At 43.8% G+C, this 17,523-nt stretch overlaps 1 pseudogene; it reads left to right on the top strand.

Annotated features, from left to right (window-relative positions):
* The first annotated feature begins 138 nt into the window (after positions 1-138).
* On the top strand, positions 139-2,726 carry LOC138666505 (polymerase delta-interacting protein 3 pseudogene; annotated as a pseudogene).
* The last annotated feature ends 14,797 nt before the right edge of the window (positions 2,727-17,523 follow it).

The following is a 17,523-nucleotide window of genomic DNA, read 5'->3' as shown; positions in this document are numbered from 1 at the left end:
CCCCCCCCCCTTGGAGTCATTTTAGGGTCTAAAAACATGTGAAATCGATGGGAAGTGCTCAAATGACACGGCCAATGTTTTCAGAGCTTAACACCACTTTAACAGGCGCACACTAAAACATTCAAAGGCGAAACCAAAATGGATTGTCTCGGGAAATGTGTTAAGGAACAGCCTTTCCAGGGTAAAATTCACATGCACCCCAGTAAGCCTTTGAAACCACGTACTGGATGGCCACAGGAAAACCAAGTTAACATTATTCATTTGGTATTGCCATACTCTTTGATTATGCATTGAATGCAAGGCCTGCCCTGCCAGAAAGTCACATGCACCCCAATAAGCCTTTGAACCCACATACTTGATGGCCACAGGAAAACCAAGTTGACATTATTCATTTGGTACTGCCATACTGGTTGATTATGTATTGAATGCAAGGCCTACCCTGCCGCAAAGTTACACGCACCCCCAATAACCCTTGGAACAGACATCCTGGATGAAAGCAAAGTTCCCATTATTATAATTTTTTTTAAGTCACATAAAGATTACCCATGAAGTGAATACAAGGCCTTCCCCAAGTTTGCACGCACTCCTATCTCCCAAGGAAGAAATGTGGAGGATGGCCTCCCAAAAATATTTTCACAGTTTAAAGGAGCGAGTCTCCTCTACTTGTAATGCCCATACACTAAGTGTATGGGCAAACATTTCCCCCTGGGGCGTATGCATCAACCTACTGTATAAACATTTTTTATAATGGCATCATAAACACCCTTGACAACAGTAATGTGGCTGTTGTAGCACAGAACACGTTCACCATGGTGATCTACTGTGGTGTGGTGTCTTAACAGACGTGGAGTAAGGCCTCCGAAAAATGTTTTCCCAGTTTAAAGGAGCGGGTCTCCTATACTTGTAATGCCTATACACTAAGTGTATGGGCTGACAAACATTTAACCCTTGGGGAAAAACATCAACACCATTGAAAATAATAATGTGGTTTCAAACACAGTTGCTGCTGGGAAGGTGCAGGTTTTTTGCAGAAATATGGCGGATGAGTCATTGGATGGAGTGATCAGGAAAAGGGGCATGGTGACTGCAGGAATGGGAACGTACAGGGTTATTAACAGTGGGGGCTATGGGAGGTATGACATCCAGGATCCAGCCTACAATTATTAGTTGTTTACCCACCCACAATTAACAGAATGTGTTTGATGCCTGTCAGAAGATTGGTGTAACATATGCGCATCTGAAGCTTGGCGTAAAAGATACCCATGAGAAATAGGTTGCCAAAGATGCAGGTGTCCTTATAAAGGTAAAAGTACAAGCTACTGGTGAGATGCTTAATTCTAGAAAGCAGCAGATCAGTGTTGGAGGAAAATTAAACAAAGTGATGGATGCTCGTTTAAAACTAATTTTAAAGCGGAGTGCATCGGCTGTACTATCAACACACCCGCACAAGGTTCTTCATTTTCACCCATACATCTTACCAAGAATATCCAAATGTCACATCCTAAAAAATTTTTTTCAGTGTTACAAACACTCTTAAAGGAATGCCAATAAACATAGTTAACCATGACCCTGGGAAACAACAGAGTTCCTATTGATAAGATAGGGACGGTGGTAGTATTGATGACAACTTTGAACTTTTCAATATCCCCACCAAGAAGATAAAGATCACAGCTTCAAACAATGTGCAAAAAAGGCCGTGAAATTCTTTTTCTCTTGTGCAAACTTTACCTCTTACTAAAGTGGTACAGAATGATGCATACACAGCTCCCATGTTTACTCAGCACCTCCCAGGCAGGCCATATAGCCACTTGAATCTATACATTGTCCCAGTAAACGGTATGTAAAACTCCACAACTGTACTGCCACTGTGCCACGACATAGGTCACTCTCTTATACCACTAGTACCCACCCACCATCATTTTCGCCATAGTCATATGCATAGGATGTTGCATATGTTGTATATACTTTGGTTATTTTGTTCACAGTTTTATTTATGTTTTCCCAGTTATGGTTTTTAATTATGCTGTATTGTATGTACATACTTATTTCAGTTACTGATGAAGGTCCAACTGTGGGACCAAAACGTTTTCTGATTTGGGATAATAAATCTTTAGTTTCTTCACACCACAAAGTTGAGTGCCGGGTTTTGTATTATTTGCTGATTACGGTTTGGGAACCTACACGTGCACCTCATACGGTTGTGCACACATGTTTCTAACTACTCAGCACAAGACACAAAGGCTCTAACCAACGTGTCACGGACACTTGTCACAAAGGAGGCCAGTTCATCAGTAGGACCCACTCCAAAAGAGTCTGTCTTTAGCCCTTTAGAATACCAAAAAATTACCATTTATAATTTGCATCCAAGAGTCACAGAGGAAGATAGCGTGGAGCTTTTCTGTGTATGCAGTGCCTTGAAGCACAGCTGCTTTTTGAGTTTCTGAGTTGCAGAGGTTGTGTTTGTGAGAAAGGAAAATGAAGTTGGTGTCTACAAAAAATACAACAACAGATACCAAGATGGTCAACCAATGAAATGCAATCTTCCTTTGAATGGTAATGTGATAACATCAGAACATCCCATACTTCTAAGATTTAGTGACACCCCATCAAAGAAGTAAAGTGAATCTAGGAGAAACACAACCTCCTCCTTTAGTGTTGCTTAAAATCCTACAGCTGAAGTTGATCTTGATACTATCTTAAAAGCACTCTTGAAGTCTTCAGGGTAATTATCAGTCATCCAACCACCTGCATTACAGATTAAGCTCTGATGACTAGGGTTGAGCGACTTTTACTTTTTTAGGGTCGAGTCGGGTTTTGCGAAACACGACTATCTCAAAAGTCGAGTCGAGTGAAATCGGCCGATTATCGTGAAAAGTCGGGGATCGACCGAAACATGAAACCCAATGCAAGTCAATGGGGAAGCATAGTCGGCAGTGAGTGGAGGCCAGGAAAACACCTACAGTGCCCATTTTAATGGCAAAAACATCCATTCTTGGTACTGAAGCTTGTCAATCTTAATTTACCTTATAATAATAGTTAGCCATTGGACATTGGGGGTCATTTTGCTAAAGTTGTGGGGGATATGGCTGGGTCAAGTATTTAGTGGGCCCAGGAAACGTGGACCACGTCACGGCAGTGGAGCAGGGAGAGGTATTTCAACTTTGCAAGTGCTGTGATCCTGAGCAAGCGGGGGGGGGCACTCGTTCGCATTGGCACTGGCACAGGGCCCCTCAAAGTACGGCGGTGTGTTTGCACGGCGGGGGCGCCTCCCACCGGCAGCGACACTTTTGCGTACTATGAGGGGCCCTGTGCCAGTGACGTCGCCAACGAGTATCCCCCCCCCCCACCTGATGAAGGAACCTGCACTTTCATCTGCACCTTCCTCTTTGTCCCCGTGTAAAGTGGTATAGTATGCGGGAAGGGGAACCTCACTTTCAGCAGGGTCAGAATCTGGCTGTGTAGCGTGCAAGGGGAATGTAGCGGTCTGGGTCAATGTACCAGCAGAGTCATCTAGCACTGGCTGGGCAATGGGCAGGATGAGGAGGAAACAAAGATATAGTCCCAAATACAAAAGTAGGCTAAAAGCCGTTCAAAATTGGTAACAGGACTAAACAGGCGGCATTGCTTTGTTCAGTGGAGGACAACTGTAATGAGAGGCTGACACAGTGAGTAGGCCCAAATCAGTAAGTAGTCTAAATGCAGTTCAAAATTGGTAACAGTAGTAAACAGGCGGCACTGCTTTGTTCACTGGAGGAGAACAGCAAGGAGCGGCAGACACCGTTAGTAGGCCCCAACCCAACTAGTAGGCCAAATGCAGTGTAATATTAACAAGTACTTAACGAGAGCCTGAAGATCGACGTTCAGGACAGGAAACCAGGAGAACAGCAAGGAGCGGCAGACACTGTTAGTAGGTCCCAACCAAACTAGTAGCCCCACTGCAGTTTTAAAATTCCGATAAAACCTGATAATTGCAGGTCATTTTTTAAGAGGACAGCTGTATTGAGTGGCGCAGCCAGACACTGCTAGTAGGCCTTACACCACAAAGTTGGCTCGATGCTGGTTTAAAAAAGGTTACATGGGTACACGGTCAGCATTGGTGTGGTCAGTGGAGGACAATTGGAAGGAGGGACCGCAGACAGACTTAGTAGGCCTAACATAAAAAAAGTAGGCTCAATGCAGTTTCAATTATCTTGCAGGGCTACACAGGCAGCATTGGTGTGGTCAGTGGAGGACTATTGGAAGGAGGGACCGCAGACAGACTTAGTAGGCCTAACATAAAAAAGTAGGCTCAATGCAGTTTCAATTATCTTGCAGGGGTACGCAGGCAGCATTGGTGTGGTCAGCGGAGGACTATTGGAAGGAGGGACCGCAGACAGATTTAGTAGGCCTAACATAAAAAAAGGTGGCTCTATGCACTTTTAAATAGGTTCCAGGGGTACACAGGCAGCATTGGTGTGGTCAGCGGAGGCCAATTGGAAGGAGTGTCTGACACAGTTAGTACTCCAAAATAATACATAGATATTAATGTCTCGCAAAGAAAAAAAAAAAAGGGTGGCATACTTGGGTACAGGGGTGGGCGCCTCTGATGACTTTCAGACATTATTTGGCGCAAAGTATTTACTGGTGTAAATGTAGGACAGGGCCACTGAATATTTTAAGTAGCATCATACATGTCAACAAATTGGTATTGTCAGTGCCAGGCATTGAAGGGTTTCACCGCATAGACTAAACAGCGGTGGAGCAGTGACAGATAATTTTGCAAGTGGTAGAGCACAGTTTGAGCTGGGGGGTGGGGGCACTCTCTCGTGCCCGGCGGTACTGGCCCAAGGCCCCTCATGTTACAACGGTGTGTCTGACGTTGGGTGCGCGCCACCACCGCCAGAGACACTTCATTGTACTATGAGGGACCCGGTGCCAGTGCCGTCGACCAAAAGTGGGCACACCCACCTCTTCAGACAAATAGCACTCTCACTGGTGTTTCCGCCAAGTGGCGAGACCACGGCCACGTGGGGGGAGTCAGCCCATTTAGGGAGGTGTAAACATGTCGTATGCTGGACATACAGCAGCTGCAAATGGAGAAATTGGAACACTCAGTAAGACCAGTCCAAAAGCAAGACCTTTTTAAAGGAAAGCTAGGTGTCAGCCGGGAAAGGTGGGGCAAAATAATTAGAAATCCATGAGTGGTTCATTTTAATGAAGGTTAGATCATCAACATTTTGGGTAGCCAGACGAGTCCTTTTTTCGGTCAGTATTGAACCAGCAGTACTGAATACTCTTTCTGATAGCACACTAGCTGCTGGGCAAGCGAGCTGCTGCAACGCATATTTGGACAATTCAGGCCAGGTGTCTATTTTGGATGCCCAGTAATCAAATGGGAATGACGGGTAAGGGAGAACATCGATAGGGGAGGAAAAATAGTTAGTAACCATACTGGACAAATGTCTCCTGTCACTTTGAATTGATGCTGCAGTACCTGTCCTGTCTGCGGTCATTGCGAAATCACTCCACAACCTGGTCAGAAAACCCTTCTGTCCAACGCCACTTCTGATTTGTGCACCTCTAACACCTCTGCCCTTTTGCCCCCTGCAGCTCGTGTGAGAACCATCACCGGCGCTGTGTGCTGGGAATGCCTGAATCAAACGGTCAACAAGAGTTGCTTGTTTGGTTGCCATTGCCAATATTTGTTCAAGGTTCTCATGTGGCATGATGTTTTGCATTTTCCCTTAATAGCATGGATCCAGGAGGCAGGCCAACCAGTAATCGTCATCGGTCATCATTTTTATAATGCGGGGGTCCCTTTTTAGGATACGCAAGGCATAATCCGCCATGTGGGCCAATGTTCCAGTTGTCAATTCACTGCTTGTGCTGGGTTGAGGAGCACTTTCGGGCAAATCAACGTCACTTGCCTCCCTCAAAAACCCTGAACAAAATGACAGACCGATACCACAGACTGGACTGGCACAGATGCACAGATTTGCCAATATTAATCTCCCTTCTTTTTTTGGGGGGGAGACTAGTGAATAAATTTGGCCCACTGTTTTACAGTATTGTTTCAGTGGCACAAAATGACAGACCGATACCACAGACTGGACTGGCACAGATGCACAGATTTGCCAATATTAATCTCCCCTTCTTTTTTTTTTTTTGATGGGAGACTAGTGAATAAATCTGGCCCACTGTTTTACAGTATTGTTTCAGTGGCACAAAATGACAGACCGATACCACGAACTGGACTGGCACAGATGCACAGATTTGCCAATATTAATCTCCCCTTCTTTTTTTTTGATGGGAGACTAGTGAATAAATCTGGCCCACTGTTTTACAGTATTGTTTCTGTGGCAGAAAATGTCAGACATATACCACAGACTGGACTGGCACAGATGCACAGATTTGCCAATATTAATCTCCCCTTTTTGTTTTTATATGGAAGACTAGTGAATAAATCTCGCCCACTGTTTTACAGTATTGTTTCTGTGGCACAAAATGACTGACAGATACAACAGACTGGACTGGCACAGATGCACTGATTGGCAATATAAATCTCCCTTTTTAGGTGTGGGACAGTGCAGAAAAATACAGGCCCACTGTTTCACACTACAGTTTCAGGGGCAGAAAGTGGCTTGAAGATATATATATAAAAGGGACTGTACTACAATTACTATTTCCCTACAGTAATCTCAGAAAAGTATGGCAGGCAGCAATAATAAGGACTGCTGCACACAAAAGTGTGGACAAACAAACAAGATAGCTGTGCAGAAAGGAAGGAACAGCAGGATTTGTGCTTTGAAAAAAGCAGTTGGTTTGCACAGCGGCGTACAAAGGCTACGTTCACATTAGCGTTATGCTAGTTTGCGTCGGGTTTGCGTCGGGCGACGCAGCGACGACGCATGCGTCATGCGCCCCTATATTTAACATGGGGGATGCATGCGTTTTTGTTTGTTGCGTTGTGCGACGCATGCGTCTTTTTTGCCGCAAGCGTCGGACCAAGAAAACGCAACAAGTTGCATTTTTCTTGCGTCCAAATTTCGGCAAAAAACGACGCATGCGTCGCAAAACGCAGCGTTTTTGCGTGCGTTTTGGTGCATTTTTATTTGCGTTGTACGTTGCATCGCCGACGCAGCGGCGCACAACGCAAGTGTGAACGTAGCCAAACAGCAATGCAGCGATCAGGGAGCCTTATAGGGCAGCCTAAGCTACAGAGCTGATGCACTGAAATCTAGCCTCCACTGTCCCTGCAAGGAAAAGGTGGTGTTGGACAGTGGAAATCGCTACAGCACAAGCGGTTTGGGGGTTTATATTCCCTGCCTAACGCTATCCCTGCTTCTGAACAAGCGGCAGCAACCTCTCCCTATGCTCAGATCAGCACCAGTAAGATGGCGGTCGGCGTGCACGCCCCTTTATAGCCCCTGTGACGCCGCAGAAAGCAAGCCAATCACTGTAATGCCCTTCTCTAAGATGGTGGGGACTGATACCTGTGTCATCACGCTGCCCACACTCTGCGTCCACTTTCATTGGCTGAGAAATGGCGCTGAACGCGTCATATGAATCGCGACTTTGGCGCGAAGGTCGCCGACCACGTGGCTGACCCCACACAGGGATCGGGTCAGGTTTCATGAAACCTGACTTTGCCAAAAGTCGTCGACTTATGAAAATGACCGATCCGTTTCGCTCAACCCTACTGATGACACCAACACAACTTGGATACTATAATAAGAGATTCACAATTCACATATGGGCCCAGAGACAACTTTAAATAAAAAAACTTCAGTTTTCTATTTGGTTTTAGTTTAGCGCTAATGATCAACAGCAGGTAGTTGATGTTTGAAGGAGTCTGGCATCAGACATTGGACAATTTATCCTGTTCTCAGCATTGTAGTACAGTTCCCCTTCATTGTGGGTCAGTTGCGTTATTGCATCATGAATATCCGTTTTCCCCTTGCTCTAGTATTGTGATACAACACGATTATGGTTGTACAGTTCTGTCAAGGGAGGCTAAATAAATGTTGAATAACTTGTTTACATTTCTTCACTAATCTGTTTCAACTTAAAAGATAAGCTTTGTTGTTTTGTAGTTTTAACATCTGGATTCCTACAAATGGATCTGAAGACCTTCATATTCGTTTAAAGGGGGAGGGGGATTAATAAGTGTCCACCGACTGTGTTTTAGACAAATACATTTTTTATGCCTAATTAATGTTTCACACAGTACAAATGTAATACAGAACTGTTCAAACGTAGGCAATAGTTATTGCCGTGCGGCTGATGCATTTTGTGATATCTGTGATCTGAAGACTAAGAAATACTGAAGGAAAATAGATCACGGTAATGGAGATCTAAATATAGAGATGTGTACAGAGGAATGCTTGGAGGACACAGATTGTGGTTTTCGATGAACTTCATCTGCTTTTAAAAAAATTTATGTAATGCTGGTAATTAAAATAAAGTTACTCTACTGTTGGCAGGGCGCAGTGCCATACCATGACTATCTATTTGCTCTTCCTGTCCAACTTTATAATTTTTTTATAAATTAATATTTTTTTCTACTCCTCATTGGGAGGGCGGTGACACAAGAAATGATAGGTGACTATGCTGAGACCACAAACACCCCTTTGAAAACAATAAGGTGGCTGTTGCATGACGGAACACATTCACCTTGGTGTTCTAGTGGTGGTGTCACAAGAGACATGAAGGATGTGTGGTATCCCACAAAGTGGCCAGTTCTATGGGATACCAGCATTTATATGAGAACATATAATATATCCGTGTATTTTTATGTTGACTTGGCATTTAAAATACTTTGTGAGACCTGCTGACAGGCAGCACAAAAAGGGTTAATCTCCTTCCAGCCTTGATCAGGTGACCCAGCTCTGTTTTAATCTGCAGAAGATTTCAGGCCTCCATAGAATTGTTTTGGTTGTGTCTTAGCCTACTTAGGCCGGAGTCACACTCAGCGTACGGAAATACGGTCCATATTTTACATGCGTAATACGCAGAAATGTTCCCAAAATAGTGATCTGTATGTCATCCGTAGGCATGGTGTGGCAGCGTACGTTGTGACACCAGTTTCCTTATAAAAAAATTTTACCAACAGGACAGATATTATAAACTGGCTTACTCTCACACGGATCACATATCATTTGGCCATTTGTAATGAACGTGGAAAATATTGTAGTCCATTTAAAATGGCCAAGGCACGTGGCAAGGGATGAGGAAGTGGACATGATGGTGATGGTGCATGCTGAGGCCGTGGGCAAACACCCACATCTTCTTGCTCCACCTTTCTATCCCAATTACTAGGAGACCAGAGGGCAGCAGTGGTTAGCACAGCAGCCTTGCAGCGCTGGGGTCCTGGGTTCTAATCCCACCCAGGACAACATCTGCAAAGAGTTTGTATGTTCTCTCCGTGTTTGCGTGGGTTTCCTCCGGGCACTCCGGTTTCCTCCCACATTCCAAAGACATACTGATAGGGTTTCTAGATTGTGAGCCCCATCGGGGACAGCGATGATAATGTGTGCAAACTGTAAAGCGCTGCGGAATATGTTAGCGCTATATAAAAAAAATAAAGAGATTATTAGAGACCGCAGCAGCACACCACTATTGAAGCCAGAGCAGTGTCAAAAGGTAGTTGGTTGGATAGCGGATAATACTTCCAGTCACTTTGCCACCACCACCAGAACCCTGTCTTCAACACGGTCAATCTGAGTAGCCGTGAGTCTGTATTGCATATACCTCACCCTGAGCCTCCTTCCTCCCACCGTGCCAAGTGGCCAGAGACAACTGATCCCACACTTGGACACTCTGAAGAGCGGTTCACTTTTTCATTTATAGATTTGGCCCTCTTGCCCGATCCACTTGAAGTGGGGCTAGATGGGATCGGTGGGAATGTGTCAGACTCAATTTCTAGATAGTCAGAAGGAGGACCAGGGTGCATAAGTGGAAGAGAAGGTGATGGATCATATTATTATTAGTCCTTTTTATAGCGCCATTTATTACATGGCGCTTTACATGTGAAAAAGGGGCATACATAGACAAGTACACTAAACATGAGCAATACAGGTCACACGAATGTACAGAAGGAGAGAGAACCCTTCCCGTGAGGGCTCACAGTCTACAGGGTATGGGAGAGGATAGGATAGTGGAGGGTAGAGCTGATCGTGTGGCGGTTCAGTCGACTGATGATCACTGCAGGTTGTATGCTTGTCAGAAGAGGTGGTTCTTAAGGTTTTGAATGTTTCCATGGTAGTCAAAAGTCCAATGTTTTGGGGTAGAGAGTTACAGAGTATGGGTGGTGCTAGAGTGGAGGCCAGAGAGTAGATTGCAGTAGTCGAGGCGGGAGATGATGAGGGGGTGCATGAGCGCTAAAGCTGGTTTTTGGGTAAGGAATGTACGGATCCATGAAATGTTTTTGAGTTGTAGTCGGCAGCAGGAGGCAAGGGCTTTGATATGTGGCTTGAAGGAGAGTGCATAGTCAAGGATGACCGTGAGGCACCGAGCATGCGTAACTGGTGAAATTGAGCAGCCATTGACATTGAGGGATAGGTCTGGTGAAGGGGTAGATTCAGATGGGTGAAAGATGATGCATTCTGTTTTGTCCATGTTCAGTTTTAGAAAGTGAGCAGGAAAGAAGGATGAAATAGCGGACAGACATTGTGGCATTTTGGTCAGGGAGGAGGAGATGTCAAGTCCAGATAGGTAGATCTGCGTTTTATCGGCGTAGAGCTGATATTGCAAACTGTGGGATTCTATGAGCTGTCCCAGGCCAAAGGTGTAGATGGAGAAGAGTAGGGGTCCTAGAACTGAGCCTTGGGGAATATTGACAAACGGGGGCGAGGTGAGGAGGAGGGAGACACTGAATGTCCCCGTAACACCAACACAATGGAAGTTGGCAGTATAACTGTTAGGTGTTCCCGAGTCTGGTTGTTTTTTTAACCCCTTAGTGACAGAGCCAATTTGGTACTTAACCCCTTTCTGACATGGGATGTACTATCCCGTCGAGGTGGGGTGGGCCCCCATGACCACGGACGGGATAGTACGTCCAGCGCGATCGGCGGCGCTCACGGGGGGAGCGCCGCCGATCGCGGCCGGGTGTCAGCTGCCTATCGCAGCTGACATCCGGCACTATGTGCCAGGAGCGGTCACGGACCGCCCCCGGCACATTAACCCCTGGCACACCGCGATCAAAGATGATCGCGATGTGCCGGCGGTGCAGGGAAGCATCGCGCAGGGAGGGGGCTCCCTGCGGGCTTCCCTGAGCCCCCCGCAGCAACGCAATGTGATCGCGTTGCTGCGAGGGTCTCCTCACCTCCCTCCCTGCTCGAGCCCCGGATCCAAGATGGCCGCAGATCCGGGTCCTGCAGGGAGGGAGGTGGCTTCACTGAAGCCTGCTCAGAGCAGGCACTGTGAAGCAGCCTGCACTGCTATCAGATCAGTGATCTGACAGAGTGCTGTGCACACTGTCAGATCACCGATCTGTGATGTCCCCCCCTGGGACAAAGTAAAAAAGTAAAAAAAAAATTTTTCAAATGTGTAAAAAAAAAATAAAAAAAAATATTCCAAAATAATGAAAAAAAAAAAAATATTATTCCCATAAATATATTTCTTTATCTAAATAAAAAAAAACAAAACAATAAAAGTACATATATTTAGTATTGCCGCGTCCGTAACGGCCCGACCTATAAAACTGGCCCACTAGTTAACCCCTTCAGTAAACACCGTAAGAAAAAAAAAAAAAAAAACGAGGCAAAAAACAACGCTTTATTATCATACCGCCTAACAAAAAGTGGAATAACACGCGATCAAAAAGACAGATATAAATAACCATGGTACCGCTGAAAACGTCATCTTGTCCGGCAAAATCGAGCCACCATACAGCATCATCAGCAAAAAAATAAAAAAAGTTATAGTCCTGAGAATAAAGCGATGCAAAAATAATAATTTTTTCTATAAAATAGTTTTTATCGTATAAAAGCGCCAAAACATAAAAAAATGATATGAATGAGGTATCGCTGTAATCGTACTGACCCGAAGAATAAAACTGCTTTATCAATTTTACCAAACACGGAACGGTATAAACGCCTCCCCCAAAAGAAATTCATGAATAGCTGGTTTTTGGTCATTCTGCCTCACAAAAATCGGAATAAAAAGCGATCAAAAAATGTCACGTGCCCGAAAATGTTACCAATAAAAACGTCAACTCGTCCCGCAAAAAACAAGACCTCACATGACTCTGTGGACCAAAATATGGAAAAATTATAGCTCTCAAAATGTGGTAACGCAAAAAATATTTTTTGCAATAAAAAGCGTCTTTCAGTGTGTGACGGCTGCCAATCATAAAAATCCGCTAAAAAACCCGCTCTAAAAGTAAATCAAACCCCCCTTCATCACCCCCTTAGTTAGGGAAAAATTAAAAAAATGTATTTATTTCCATTTTCCCATTAGGGCTAGGGTTAGGGCTAGGGTTAGGGCTAGGGTTAGGGCTAGGGTTAGGGCTACGGTTTGGGTTGGGGCTAAAGTTAGGGTTAGGGTTTAGATTACATTTACAGTTGGGAATAGGGTTGGGACTAGGGTTAGGGGTGTGTCAGGGTTAGAGGTGTGGTTAGGGTTACTGTTGGGATTAGGGTTAGGGGTGTGTTTGGATTAGGGTTTCAGTTATAATTGGGGGGTTTCCACTGTTTAGGCACATCAGGGGCTCTCCAAACGCGACATGGCGTCCGAGCTCAATTCCAGCCAATTCTGCGTTGAAAAAGTAAAACAGTGCTTCTTCCCTTCCGAGCTCTCCTGTGTGCCCAAACAGGGGTTTACCCCAACATATGGGGTATCAGCGTACTCAGGACAAATAGGACAACAACTTTTGGGGTCCAATTTCTCCTGTTACCCTTGGGAAAATACAAAACTGGGGGCTAAAAAATAATTTTTGTGGGAAAAAAAGGATTTTTTTATTTTCACGGCTCTGCGTTATAAACTGTAGTGAAACACTTGGGGGTTCAAAGTTCTCACAACACATCTAGATTAGTTCCCTGGGGGTCTAGTTTCCAATATGGGGTCACTTGTGGGGGGTTTCTACTGTTTAGGTACATTAGGGGTTCTGCAAACGCAATGTGACGCCTGCAGACCATTCCATCTAAGTCTGCATTCCAAATGGCACTCCTTCCCTTCCAAGCTCTGCCATGCGCTCAAACGGTGGTTACCCCCAACATACGGGGTATCAGCGTACTCAGGACAAATTGGACAACAACTTTTGGGGTCGAATTTCTCCTCTTACCCTCGGGAAAATACAAAACTGGGGGCTAAAAAATAATTTTGGGGGGAAAGATTTTTTTTTTTAATTTTCACGGCTCTGCGTTACAAACTGTAGTGAAACACTTGGGGGTTCAAAGCTCTCACAACACATCTAGATGAGTTCCTTAGGGAGTCTAGTTTCCAAAATGGTGTCACTTGTGGGAGGTTTCTACTGTTTAGGTACATTAGGGGCTCTGCAAATGCAATGTGACACCTGCAGACCATTCCATCTAAGTCCTCATTCCAAATGGAGCTCCTTCCCTTCCGAGCCCTCCCATGCGCCCAAACAGTGGTTCCCCCCCACATATGGGGTATTAGCGCACTCAGGACAAATTGGACAACAAATTGTGGGGTCCAATATCTCCTGTTACCCTCGGGAAAATACAAAACTGGGGGCTAAAAAATAATTTTTGTGGGAAAAAATTTTTGTTTTATTTTTACGGCTCTCCATTATAAACTTCTGTGAAGCCCTTGGTGGGTCAAAGCGCTCAGCACACATCTAGATAAGTTCCTAAGGGGGTCTACTTTCCAAAATGGTCACTTGTGGGGGGTTTCTACTGTTTAGGTACATTAGGGGCTCTGCAAATGCAATGTGACACCTGCAGACCATTCCATCTAAGTCTTCATTCAAATGGCACTCCTTCCCTTCCGAGCCCTCCCATGTGCCCAAACAGTGGTTCCCCCCACATATGGTGTATCATCGCACTCAGGACAAATTGGACAACAAATTGTGGGGTCCAATATCTCCTGTTACCCTCGGGAAAATACAAAACTGGGGGCTAAAAAATAATTTTTGTGGGAAAAAAATTTTGTTTTATTTTTACGGCTCTGCATTATAAACTTCTGTGAAGCACTTGGTGGGTCAAAGTGCTCACCACACCTCTAGATAAGTTCCTTAGGGGGTCTACTTTCTAAAATGGTGTCACTTGTGGGGGGTTTCAATGTTTAGGCACATCAGTGGCTCTTCAAACGCAACATGGCGTCCCATCTCAATTCCTGTCAATTTTGCATTGAAAAGTCAATCGGCGCTCCTTCCCTTCCGAGCTCTCCCATCCGCCCAAACAGTGGTTTACCCCCACATATGGGCTATCAGCGTACTCAGGACAAATTGTACAACAACTTTTGGGGTCCAATTTCTTCTCTTACCCTTGGGAAAATAAAAAATTGGTGGCAAAAAGATAATTTTTGTGAAAAAATATGATTTTTTATTTTTACGGTTCTACATTATAAACTTCTGTGAAGCACTTGGAGGGTCAAAGTGCTCACCACACCTCTAGATAAGTTCCTTAGGGGGTCTACTTTCCAAAATGGTGTCACTTGTGGGGGGTTTCAATGTTTAGGCACATCAGGGGCTCTCCAAACGAAACATGGCGTCCCATCTCAATTCCAGTCAATTTTGCATTGAAAAGTCAAATGGCGCTCCTTCGCTTCCGAGCTCTGCCATGCGCCCAAACAGTGGTTTACCCCCACATGTGGGGTATTGGCGTACTCAGGACAAATTGTACAACAATGTTTGGGGTCCATTTTCTCCTGTTACCCTTGGTAAAATAAAACTAATTGGAGCTGAATTAAATTTTTTGTGAAAAAAATTTAAATGTTCATTTTTATTTAAACATTCAAAAAATTCCTGAGAAGCACCAGAAGGGTTAATAAACTTCTTGAATATGGTTTTGAGCACCTTGAGGGGTGTAGTTTTTAGAATGGTGTCACACTTGGGTATTTTCTATCATATAGACCCCTCAAAATGACTTCAAATAAGATGTGGTCCCTAAAAAAAAATGGTGTTGTAGAAATGAGAAATTGCTGGTCAACTTTTAACCCTTATAACTCCCTAACAAAAAAAATTTTGGTTCCAAAATTGTGCTGATGTAAAGTAGACATGTGGGAAATGTTACTTATTAAGTATTTTGTGTGACATATCTCTGTGATTTAATTGCATAAAAATTCAAAGTTGGAAAATTGCGAAATTTTCATAATTTTCGCCAAATTTCCGTTTTTTTCACAAATAAACGCAGGTACTATCAAATAATTTTTACCATTGTCATGAAGTACAATATGTCACGAGAAAACAATGTCAGAATCACTGGGATCCGTTGAAGCGTTCCAGAGTTATAACCTCATAAAGGGACAGTGGTCAGAATTGTAAAAATTGGCCCGGTCATTAACGTGCAAACCACCCTTGGGGGTAAAGGGGTTAATGACCGAGCCAATTTTTGCAATTCTGACCACTGTCACTTTATGAGGTTATAACTCTGGAACGCTTCAACGGATCCCGCTGATTCTGAGAATGTTGTTTCGTGACATATTGTACTTCATGTTAGTGGTAACATTTCTTCGATATTACTTGCGATTATTTATGAAAAAAACTGAAATATGGCGAAAATTTTTTAAATTTTGCAATTTTCAAACTTTGTATTTTTATGCCCTTAAATCAGAGAGATATGTCACAAAAAAATAGTTAATAAATAACATTTCCCTCATGTCTACTTTACATCAGCACAATTTTGGAAACAAAATTTTTTTTTGTTAAGGAGTTATAAGGGTTAAAAGTTGACCAGCAATTTCTCATTTTTACAACACCATTTTTTTTTTGGGACCACATCACATTTTAAGTCATTTTGAGGAGTCTATATGATAGAAAATAATGAAGTGTGACACCATTCTAAAAACTACACCCCTCAAGGTTCTCAAAACCACATTCAAGAAGTTTATTAACCCTTTACTTGCTTCACAGGAACTGAAACAATGTGGAAGGAAAAAATGAACATTTCACTTTTTTTTGCAAACATTTTAATTCAGAACCAGTTTTTTTATTTTCACAAGTGTAAAAACAAAAATGTAACCATACATTTTGTTATGCAATTTCTCCTGAATACGCCAATACCCCATATGTGGGGGTAAACCACTGTTAGGGCGCACCGCAGAACTTGGAAGTGAAGGAGCGCCGTTTGACTTTTTCAATGCAGAATTGGCTGGAATTGAGATCAGACGCCGTGTCACGTTTAGAGAGGCCCTGATGTGCCTAAACAGTGGAAACCCCCCACAAGTGACACCATTTTGTAAACTAGACCCCTTAAGGAACTTATCTAGATGTGTGGTGAGCACTTTGAACCCCCAAGAGCTTCACAGAAGTTTATAACGTAGAGCCGTGAAAATAAAAAATCGCATTTGTTTACACAAAAATGATCTTTTCGCCCACAAATTCTTATTTTCACAAGGGTAACAGGAGAAATTAGACCACAAAAGTTGTTGTGCGATTTCTCCTGAATACGTCGATACCCCAAATGTGAGGGTAAACCACTGTTTGGGCGCACCGCAGAGCTTGGAAGTGAAGGAGCGCCGTTTTACTTTTTCAATGTAGAATTGGCAGGAATTGAGATTGGACGCCATGTCGCGTTTGGAGAGCCCCTGATGTGCCTAAACAGTGGAAACCCCCCACAAGTGACACCATTTTGGAAACTAGACCCCTTAAGGAACTTATCTAGATGTGTGGTGAGCACTTTGAACCCCCATGTGCTTCACAGAAGTTTATAACGTTGAGCCGTGAAAATAAAAAATCGCATTTTTTCTACAACAATGATTTTTTGCCCCCAAATTTTTATTTTCACAAGGGTAACAGGAGAAATTAGACCACAAAAGTTGTAGTGCAATATCTCCTGAGTACGTCGATACCCAATATGTGGGGGTAAACCACTGTTTGGGCGCACCACAGAGCTTGGAAGAGAAGGAGTGCCGTTTTACTTTTTCAATGTAGAATTGTCTGGAATTGAGATTGGACGCCATGTCGCGTTTGGAGAGCCCCTGATGTGCCTAAACAGTGGAAACTCCCCACAAGTGACACCATTTTGGAAACTAGACCCCTTAAGGAACTTATCTAGATGTGTGGTGAGTACTTTGATCCCCCATGTGCTTCACAGAAGTTTATAACTTTGAGCCGTGAAAATTAAAAAAAATCGCATTTTTTCTACAAAAATCATCTTTTTGCCCCCAAATTTTTATTTTCACAAGGGTAACAGGAGAAATTAGACCACAAAAGTTGTAGTGCAATTTCTCCTGAGTACGTCGATACCCAATATGTGGGGGTAAACCACTGTTTGGGCGCACCGCAGAGCTTGGAAGAGAAGGAGTGCCGTTTTACTTTTTCAATGTAGAATTGTCTGGAATTGAGATTGGACGCCATGTCGCGTTTGGAGAGCCCCTGATGTGCCTAAACAGTGGAAACCCCCCACAGGTGACCCCATTTTG

Source organism: Ranitomeya imitator, chromosome 2 (assembly GCF_032444005.1).
Source record: "Ranitomeya imitator isolate aRanImi1 chromosome 2, aRanImi1.pri, whole genome shotgun sequence".
In the NCBI taxonomy this organism is placed as follows: domain Eukaryota; kingdom Metazoa; phylum Chordata; class Amphibia; order Anura; family Dendrobatidae; genus Ranitomeya; species Ranitomeya imitator.
Note: the sequence above shows the minus strand (reverse complement) of the source record. Positions and strands in the feature narration are given on the sequence as shown.